The sequence below is a fragment of the Poecilia mexicana genome, unplaced genomic scaffold (genome assembly GCF_051168715.1).
Source record: "Poecilia mexicana isolate PSO_F unplaced genomic scaffold, ASM5116871v1 scaffold_2, whole genome shotgun sequence".
NCBI lineage: Eukaryota > Metazoa > Chordata > Actinopteri > Cyprinodontiformes > Poeciliidae > Poecilia > Poecilia mexicana.
The window spans coordinates 15,325,518-15,335,618 of record NW_028263371.1 but is presented as its reverse complement, the minus strand read 5'-3'; the positions used below and the strand labels follow the sequence as shown (position 1 = coordinate 15,335,618).

General features: G+C 40.8%; 1 long non-coding RNA gene and 1 pseudogene across 1 annotated transcript; one reads left to right on the top strand and one right to left on the bottom strand.

Annotated features, from left to right (window-relative positions):
* The first annotated feature begins 4,148 nt into the window (after positions 1 to 4,148).
* LOC148160490 (interferon-induced protein 44-like) lies at positions 4,149 to 7,038 on the top strand (annotated as a pseudogene).
* A 928-nt stretch (positions 7,039 to 7,966) lies between these two features.
* LOC148160489 (uncharacterized) lies at positions 7,967 to 8,858 on the bottom strand. The gene is made up of 2 exons (XR_015765082.1): positions 8,586 to 8,858; positions 7,967 to 8,519 (listed from the first exon to the last, which is right to left on the bottom strand). It is a non-coding gene; the product is annotated as an uncharacterized LOC148160489 (long non-coding RNA).
* Between the last annotated feature and the right edge of the window lie 1,243 nt (positions 8,859 to 10,101).

Sequence of the window (10,101 nt, the reverse complement as noted above, 5' to 3'; positions counted from 1 at the left end):
TATTGAGATTGACAGATCGACTAGTTGTCCCTGCTTCACTGCGTGCCAGACTTGTTGACTTGGCACATGAAGGACATCAAGGCATTGTCCGTACCAAGCAAAGACGGCGTGAACTTTTCTGGTGGCCACAACTGGACAAATTTGTACATTCTGTCATTGCTTCCTGTGTTAACTGCCAGTTCAGTGATAAGGTAGCCATAACTGCTCCTGCTCCACTCACTCCAGTTGAATTCCCTAGTAAGCCATGGGAAAAAGTTGCAATAGACATTACAGGTCCATTTGAAAATGCTACATGGGACTGCCGTTATGCTATTGTACTTACAGATTACTACAGCAAATGGCCTGAGGTTGCATTCAGTTCTACTGTCACTACAGATGTTATCATTCGTTTTTTAGCCACTGTGTTCAGTAGGGAAGGTAATCCAATGTATCTTGTCTCAGATAATGGTTGTCAGTTTACTTCTCATGCATTTAGTACTTTTCTGAGAGAGAGAGAGATACAGCACTTAAGGTCCAGTGTATACTACCCTAAAGCAAATGGTGCTGTGGAAAGATTCAACAGAGTACTTAAGGAGTGCATACAAACATCTGAAAGAAGTCACAGCTCATGGAAGGAAGCTGTAACAGAATTCTTGCACAACTACCGAGCTACTCCTCATGCAACCACCGGAGTAACCCCATTTGAGCTACTGAGAAACAGAAAGATGCGCACCAAGTTAAACATACTCCCAGTAGAACTGAAAAGCAAAACACATGCCCAAATACAACAGAGGGTGAAACAAAAGCAAAATAAAATGAAGGAATACGCAGACAAGAAAATGAGAGCTAAAGTACCAACAGTCAAAGTGGGTGACACTGTTCGTGTTCGCAGACCTGAGCACGTTTCCAAAGGATCTTCAAGATTTACAGAACCACGGACTGTCATAAAGAAAGTTGGACAAAACACTTTCTTACTAAGTGACGGACGCAAGTGGAATGCTTCAAAACTTGCACACTTCCCAAAACAAACCTTAACTGGTTCAGAACAAATCAGTGATACTGTATTTGATACCTTTGCACTGCCAGGAAACACTAATGAACCTGCTGCTGTACCTAGAAGAAGTCAGAGATCTAGAAATGCACCAAAATGGTTGACAGGTTTTGTAAGATAAAGTGAAAATTAATGTAACCACTCCTGTTCAGAATGGTATTAGTGTTCGGTAAGACAAGTAAAGATGACTACTGTTCTGCTAAAGTAAAATACAGTAAAAATAAATAGGTTTAAATGTTCATCCTGTAATGCTTATGGTTAACAGTGAAACTGGTAATTTTATTCTAATGCTGATATTCATTTAATGTACTGTTGCTACTTGAGCTAATATGGTTCGTAAACTTTTCAGATTACTGTTGGCTTGCTGAAATGGTAATTTTACAAACTTAGTTTCCTGCTGTCAGTTATACAGTGCAAATGTAAGTAATTGCTTCAGGAAAAGGGAAAATGTTATGTCTTGTTATTGCATGTAAAGGACAGCAGGGGGAGCTCTGACTATGTACAAGATAAGATATGCGGAAAGGAGAAGAAGAAAGAAAGTAAAGAGAGTACTGAAGCTGAGCTACGTGTGATGCATGCTTATTCCACTATTTCTACATAGCACACCACAACAAAGGTCTAATAATCAGCGATTCCAGCCTGTCCTTTTGTAATAACTCATTATGCAGCTTATGGCAGCTCAGACCTCACACTAAAGTGTCAGAGGGATTTGAATTAAAACCTTAATTAAATAAAGATGGTATCAGACTGAGGTTGCATTACATTATCGCTATCATTTCTCACCTGTCAGTCTTCATTAAATAGTTTTCATATATGGAAGGGGGGAAAAAGATGTAAAATGTAAAACAGATGAAGTTATTTCATTAATTCAGATCTGATTTTTTGTCTAATTCTGCCGCCGGAGCGAGGATTGATGTGAGCGTGTTCAAGCCAGACACAAACAGCAACATTTCCACATCATTATAGAAAATAATAACCATCTGTGTGTGAGTCGCAGCAGAAGGCGTGAGCTGAGCATGAACACACACACACGGATGTAAAGTGTGTTTCCGCTGGAAGGCAGACGGCTCAGTGTTGGGCCTGGTGGGAGTGCTACGGTGGGCCGGCCAGGAACTGGAAGCAGACCAGCTGATAAACCAGTCTGTTTGGCCTTCTGCAGCCTGATCCCCCTCTATACAGTAACACACACGCTGCGCTGCGTGTGTGTATGTTGACCGCAGAGATCCCTGAGCTGGAGCAATATTTATTCATCAGACGACGTACAAAACATTCTCATGAAACGACGAGCTATTTGGAAGTTTAAAGGGGCAGTACTGTCTATTTCCCAGGCACATTTAGTTCATGGTTTCATTTCAACATCCTGTAGTTTTTGTTAGAGATTTTTTGGTATTATCATTTTGGGGAACACTTTACTTGAAGGGGGTTGAATAAGACTGACATGACACTGTCATAAAAACCTGTCATGAACATGAATAAGCCTTCATGAATATTTATAACTGTTGTCATAAAGCGTCATTCGGTAAATCATGACATTTTTAATACAAAGTTGACATTATTCAAAATGTCTTTCTTATGACAACTTGACATTAACCAAGAAATCATTACTGATATAAATTTGTTATAAAAGTATTACTGATTGCACTTTAAAAATGAGGTAACTTTATGTTATTAAAGGTAAAGTTTAAACAGTAATGATTTCCTGGTTAATGTCAAGTTGTCATAAAGACATTTTGAATAATGTCAACTTTGTATTAAAAGTGTCATAATTTACCGAATGACGCTTTATGACAACAATCATAAATATTCATGAAGGCTTATTCATGTTCATGACATGTGTTATGTCATGTTTATGAAAGTGTCATGACAGTCTTATTCACCCCCCTTCAAATAAAGTGTTACCGAGGTTTTGTTATTACTTTAGTTCATATTCAGTCTAATGTTAATCAATAGTTAATAAACATTCAGTATTATTGTGATTTTCAGTTTAAAGTGTTCTCTTCCTTATGTGTGTATAAACTGACCTGGAGGCCCCATCTGCCTGTTCATCTTCATGTGAAACAGTTATCTGTGTGTTTCCCAGACCTTGAATTATGTGTCCACAAGTGCCTCCTTATCAACTGGAATACTCCCTACCTTAGAAACTGTCTGTGTGCAGTCGTATATTGTCTCTGCTGTCTTCCTTACCCATCCTCCTCTCATTTTGCTTGATAATAAAAGACAAGCTGTAACCAAAGGTCTTCAGAACGCTCTGTGAACGGCTCAGAGGAGCAGTTGGCAGAGACTTCTCCTTTTGCAAAAGCTTGGTCATGAAATTCATATACGTTGTCTGTGGTTCTTTTATATAGGTTCGAGAAAAATACCTATCAGTAATGAGGAATGGGTCTATTGGGTGACCTTGGTCCTGTGGTCCCAAGGAAGGAAATCCCATTGGGAGGACCATAAACAAGGAAATTTCTTAAGAGTAATTGTTGGGGTTCAGCAAAGTTAAAATGAAGTCATTTAAACATAAAATGTGGTTTAAAATTATTTTATTGTGTTCAAGCTGCAGGACCAAAACTGACTAGTAAGAAGCAATCCATATCAAATGTGTTTTTCTCAGTAAACAACCTGTCAAGACCTGTGGAAGTGAAACTAAGATTCAAATGTTGTTTAGATCTGAGTTTGGTTCAGTGTCACTGATCTTTAGAAAGATCTCTTCAATCTTTACAAAAATGTAAGGCTTTGACTAAAAACAAGTTTTAATGAAAACTCCAGGTAATAAAATTCCTCTTAAATATTGATTTATTGCACTGACTCTTAATACAACCTTTGTGTTATTTAAATTATAACTTAAGTTGCCCGGACACACTGGGAGTAGCACTGAGTTAAGAATTTTATTTAGTCCAATTTAAAGCTTGTATATTTTGTGAACAATACAAAATAAATTAATTTTTTTTATAAGGCATGGGTAAGGAAAAGGACAAACAATATCTGCTTTTATTTTTAATTATGTCAGTTTTGATCCTGGATAGTTTGAAGTTCTCCTCACAGTTTAAAATAAATTTTTGAAGCTATATGTGTACTGTTTACATAACATTTTAATCTCTTTTTTTCATTCAGTATCAAACCCATAAAATCAAGAAAGAAGGCAAGGGAAACTTTTATCCCTTTGTGTTCAACGACATCATGGGTCTGGAAGATGGAGATGGAAGAGGAATCAGAACAGACGACATCAAACTGGCCTTAAAGGGTCATGTGAAGGATGGTTATAAGGTACAGATACTATACTTTTACCTTTTACTTTTAAAATGATCTTCAATATACCATATAGCTCAGTGGCCTACCATTTTCAGAGGGCCCAGTCCTAAATTCATCACAAATAGCTTGCCAGATGAAGTATATATATTTAACCCCTTAACTGATGGGACCAGTTAAGGCAGAGGTTCCCAAACTGTGGGGCGCGCCCCCTAGGGGGGGCACCGTGTCATTGCAGGGGGGGCGCGGGAAGCCGTCTGGATGAAAAAAAACAAAAAAACATGAACACCGTATGTGCTGGGTTTTTACCTTAGAATGGCCAACTCTCTGTTATTCCTATGTCAATTTGATACAGTAGAGGCTTCCACACTTCCCATATTTGTGTCCTCTGTCACTTTTATCAGCAGTTAAAACTGTTTAATCCGTTGTTAACATGTTGTAACCTGTTTTTCCGAGCCGCCTTTAAACGCAACATGAGCGCTCGCGCTGGGTTTCCACCTGTGAAGGAGACCTGCTGCTGCTGTGCGGAGCTACGTAGGTTTGTGTTAGAATCACGGCAGCAAACCAGCAAAACGCAAAGAACTTTTCACAGTTTTTCCCTCCAAACTAACCGACTGAGTTGAGTAAAGCTGTTGGATGCAGGTAATGTTAGCTAAAAGATGACTAGCTATCAATACAGAACCTTAAGCTTAACAAGTAGCTTGTAGGCTACCGATGTTGGTGTCTATTTTCAGCTACGTACATTCATTTTGCCCCCAAAAAAGTCGATGTCCCCCTCCCCGTCACACACGTCGTTTCAACCAGACAGCCATTTGTAATCCATAGGCGGGGCGCAGAAAATGTTTGGAAACCACTGAGTTAAGGGGTTAAATCCTGGAGTTTCTGAAACGTCCCATCAGGCCCAGTTGGACCAGCAGCGGCTCTGAAAAGCTCAGAGAATCTGATTCTCTGGATGTAAAAACTGGTTCTGTGGTAAAAACACAGGAAGTGAATCAGGTTTAAACTTCAGACTGAACAGAAAATCAGAAACTCCTAAAATTAGATTTACACTGGTCATCAAAGATCCTTTAGGAAAAACAGGTTTAACCCCTTAACTGGTCCCATCAGTTCATGGGACCAGTTAAGGGGTTAAACCTTAACCGTTTGAGAAACTCCAGGATTTAACCCCTTAACTGGTCCCATCAGTTAAGGGGTTAATACCAGTTTGACTTAATGCGCATCATGTTTTTCTCACAGTTCAATTCTGTATCTTCTCTTTCTGATGGTGGTCTTGGCTACAACTCTTCCCCGTCCATCAGCGACAGAGTCAATGTTCTGGTTTACATTCATTCTAAAGTTCAAATCAAGTCGTCTATTTTACAGAAAATGAGGGAAATCAGAGAAGCAGCCAATGAGCTGGGTAAGAAACAACTTGTACAATCAAACTTATGTTCACCAAAGTAATGTAACAATAAACACCAGTCAGTAAATCATGTAAACCCTTTATGTCAATAACCTAAGCTGATTGTATAATATAGGTGGACAAAAATGTGTTGCAAAAATGAAATTAGCATTTATCCACAAGGTTTTTTTTAGTGTCATGAATGTTTCCCATCTTATATGATTTGATCCTAATGATAATCTAAGAAGCGCTTCTCTGCTGTATTTGTTAAAATGTATTTATGTCTGGTAACAAATAACATTACCCATGCAAAGAAAATCTTGGTATCCACAGGAATCCCTCAGCTGGCGATTCTCACCCACATCGATGCAAAATAGTGTATTTGGAATATTTCTAAGAAACTTCCACAGAGAAAATATAGAGGCAAGGGTGAGTTGCTGAAAGTTATTCAAAACATGAGATCCTCCCTCACTGTATTAGACTCTGAATAAACTTTTTTTCCAACAGATGGATGACTTCAGCTCCAGTCTGGGGATCCCAATGAACCACATCCTCCCAGTGAAGAACTACAGGCATGAAATTCAAATGGATTCATATGTCGACATTCTGATCCTGAGTGCGTTGAAAGTGATGATTGACTTCGGCGACGACTATGCCAAAGACAGTGTAAGTCTATAGAACAGTTTGTGATATGCATGGAAATCACAGCACCATTTTGTTCACATCAGGGTTCTTAAAGAAAATGATATACCTTTTTCCTTTTATCAGTCAGGGGTGCACTAATTATGAATCCCTGATTCAAGATTTTTTTAAGTCTGTTTATACTCTTCTTGGGTCATTAAAAAAGCAAATATGAACTTTTTTTTTCAAAAATCTTATTTTTTCAGGAAGTTACAGAAATGTCCACTACAGTGGACTGCATGCACTTCAGCACTCAACATAGAACAGTATGAACTCAACTGAAGAATAATTTAATCTGAGTTTTATCATATATCCATGATCACTTATTCCATTGTGAGCTTTGAAAAGCACTTGAACATACTTTCATACACTCTAATATCCTATAGCCCTTCTGTTTAGTCCAAACCTAGAGAACAATCTTCATCAAACACCTGCATCTCCAGAACTTCTCTTCTAACTTCTCTCCTAATTTTCCTAACTCCTAGGCTACATGAAAATTGGCAAAGCAAAGTTGAGTGCAGGCATGGCCCTTGTGAACATTTCTCTGAGTTGGTACCATGTGGACATTTTCCTCAGCTCCCTCATCTTGCTGACCTCCCTCTGCAACCTGTCCTTCATCATCCTGGTCCTCATCATCATAACTTTCAGCATCCTGACTGTCTGCATCTCCTTCATCATCCGTATCTCCTATATTTCTAGTGTTTTCTGGTAGCCACTCCTCATCACTGCTGTCACTATACTCATCATCAGAGGAGTCAGAGGGAATTTCCATGACTATTCTATAGTGTTCCTTATTCTTTGCTGCACTTGTGGTCTAAAAGTATGAGAAAATTCTAATTTTACTAACACAAGCTACAACTGATCTGCATAAAAAAGCATATTTTTTAAAACTAACTTATATGTAACCGGGTGGTTTGACTGGAAGACATAGTTTACATCCAGTGGTTGCAAATTCCCACCCAGTCAGGGCTCTTGAACACATCTAGGCCCCGTTCCCCACCTTCACTTCCGTTCACAGCCTTGTCGGGCTCATTAAGCGTATATAGGCACCGGGTGTGCACGCCAATCTGTGTGTGTTTGTTGGGTCCGTCATTTGAGTTGGCTCTCAGGTCAGATGAGCGCTGGCTCCGTGCTCATCGGATTGCTGTGAAAGTGTTTGGATCGTGGACCTTTAATACTGATTGCTGCTGTTGTCTATTATGCTCCCACAAACAGTGCAGAACCACAAACAATGCATAGCTCCTTATTTTTTTATTAGCTTGCTGGGCACAGCCTTAGGACTGGGTTGGGCCAATGTGGGGTTTGTTTTCTTTTGTCTAACATTATTTTGTGTTTCTACTAATTTGGTTTGCATTTGTTTTTGGTTCCAATTGCTTCTAGTCTTGTCCTGGGTTTTTGGGCCTTATTGAGTTTTAAATTAGAATAATAAAGTCTATTTTTAATACTGTAAAAGAACCTATAAATAAAATATATTTTGTATACTACTTCTGTTTCCTCATTCTCAGCCAGACCTACCTGGTGTGGCGTTCAGTGGTTTGGACTATACAAGGTGGTTTGTTGCTAACAACGCCACCTGGGGTTTTCACCCAGGAATTAATGAAAGGACACAGGTCCGGTTTTGCAAAAAGCGAGAGACAGGCTTCAAGACAATAATAATTTATTATGACAGAGAATAAAAATACCTGTATTTGAACAAAAAGAAAATTCACAAAATAAATCCAACTAGGCTTACCGGTGGATACGGCCAGGTCCTGGATGGTAGGCTCCAAAGCAAAGAAATCAAAACAAACACCCGTGAAGTCACTCACTCCTTGTATTTCCCTCCACCTATTGGTATTAATCACTACACAGTCACACCAAAAAGGGACGCCGCCTCCAGGCCCGAGCGCACCACCGGTGGTCTAGAAAATAAAAATAAGAAAAGACAATTTGTTAAAAATACAGGCAATAAAAGAAATAAAAATGTCTAAATAAAACCATAAAAATCCCTGTGCTCAACAGGCACAGCAAAATGAGCAACCCAGTCCAATCCAATCCGAAATGAATGCGATCAGCCGCTCCTTGTTTCGATTTCGGAAGCGGGGGCGGGGGGGCGTGTCCCAGGCAGCCGGTCTCTCTCTCGCAACCGCTAAGTAAGCAGTGACTTGGTGCAGGCAAAGCAGCAGCGTTATGTGTGGCAATCAGTCGAGATTCCTAAATAATAAAACAGTTTAAAATAAAGGAATAAAAAAAACAAGATTTGTCACTCATTCCACCTACCGATTAGGCCAAGCTCTCCACACTTGCACCCAAATGGGAATGCTCAAATGTTGGCACCTTTTACAGGAACCACCTCACCCACGATCAACGTGGAGGTAAATACGCCCGTCCGTTTCTGTACATAAAAGGCTCTACATGACTACAATGTATAAGCAGCTGTAAATACGCAGGTAGCCAACCTCACCTGTACTCGGCGCACAGACAGCTCAACCGGAAGCGCGGTGCGCGATGTGTCAACAGCAAACAACGTCAGACTGGAGCTCACCTCTGCTTTTATACTGAGCACCCTCTGGCGCTATTGGCCCACTTACAATCACCCTGCCAGCAGGTGCAGTCTCCACCTCTTCCTGCCACATTCTACCCCCCCTTTTTATGTCGTCGCCCCGACGACTCAATTCCATGGTCTAAATAGCCTGCACCACTGTTGGAGTGGGAGGATTGCTACTCACCAAAACATACATATCCTCATCACCTGACCTCTCATCTTCAAATCGATGATCACCAAGTGGTGAGCTGGGACCAATGGCACCTTCTCCAGACTCTTCTACCACCGCCTTTAACAGTATGCGATTAACATTTCTGGTTTTAGCTAGATCAGTTACAGGTGCTATAGTATACACTGAACCTCCTTCACTGGGCTCTCTGAGGACTTTATACTTTACTGGGCCATATAGGTCATGGATCTTATGACGTCCTCGTGGGGTGAAGTCCCTTAGCCACACTAGCTGACCAACCTTCAGGGGAGCATGTTTAACTCGTTGGTCATGGTGACTCTTGCGGCGCTCCGCTGCCACCCTCAATCTGTCATGAGCACCCTGAAAAGCTACCTGAAGGCAGGCCTGATGCTCCTGAATCCAATCATGGACACTTCCAGCCACAGGTTCCTGAACTCTTCCTAAAAGGAAGTCAACCGGCAGCCGAGGTTCCTGTCCAAACATCAAGAAAAAGGGTGATTCACCGGTTGCCTGATGGGGTGTGGTGTTGTAAGCATACAGAACATGTGGCAAACATGAGCTCCAGTCTCTTTTACGAGAGGGAGGCAAGGTTCGCAGCAGGTCATGAAGGGTACGGTTAAACCGTTCACACTGACCATTACCGGCTGGATGATATGGTGTGGTGTGTGATTTTTCAATGCCATACAACTGGCACAACTGTTGAATGAGCAGACTTTCAAAACTACGACCCTGATCCGAATGTATTCGGACAGGTATGCCAAACTTGAAAAACCACTCCCTCACCAAGACCTGGGCGGCAGTTGAAGCACGCTGGTCTCGGGTGGGAAAACCAAGGGTGTATTTACTAAACACGTCAGTCATGACCAGCACATTCTCAAGTCCCTTGCTTGTAGGTTCCAACATTGTGAAATCAATAGCTAAAACTTCATTAGGTCGTGACGCTAACAAATGTCCCATAAATGTACGAGCTTGTGGCTGAGACTGTTTTGCTACCTGGCATCTTTCACAGTTCTGACACCAATGTGCCACTTCTGCGGCCATACCTGGCCAGTAACAGCGTT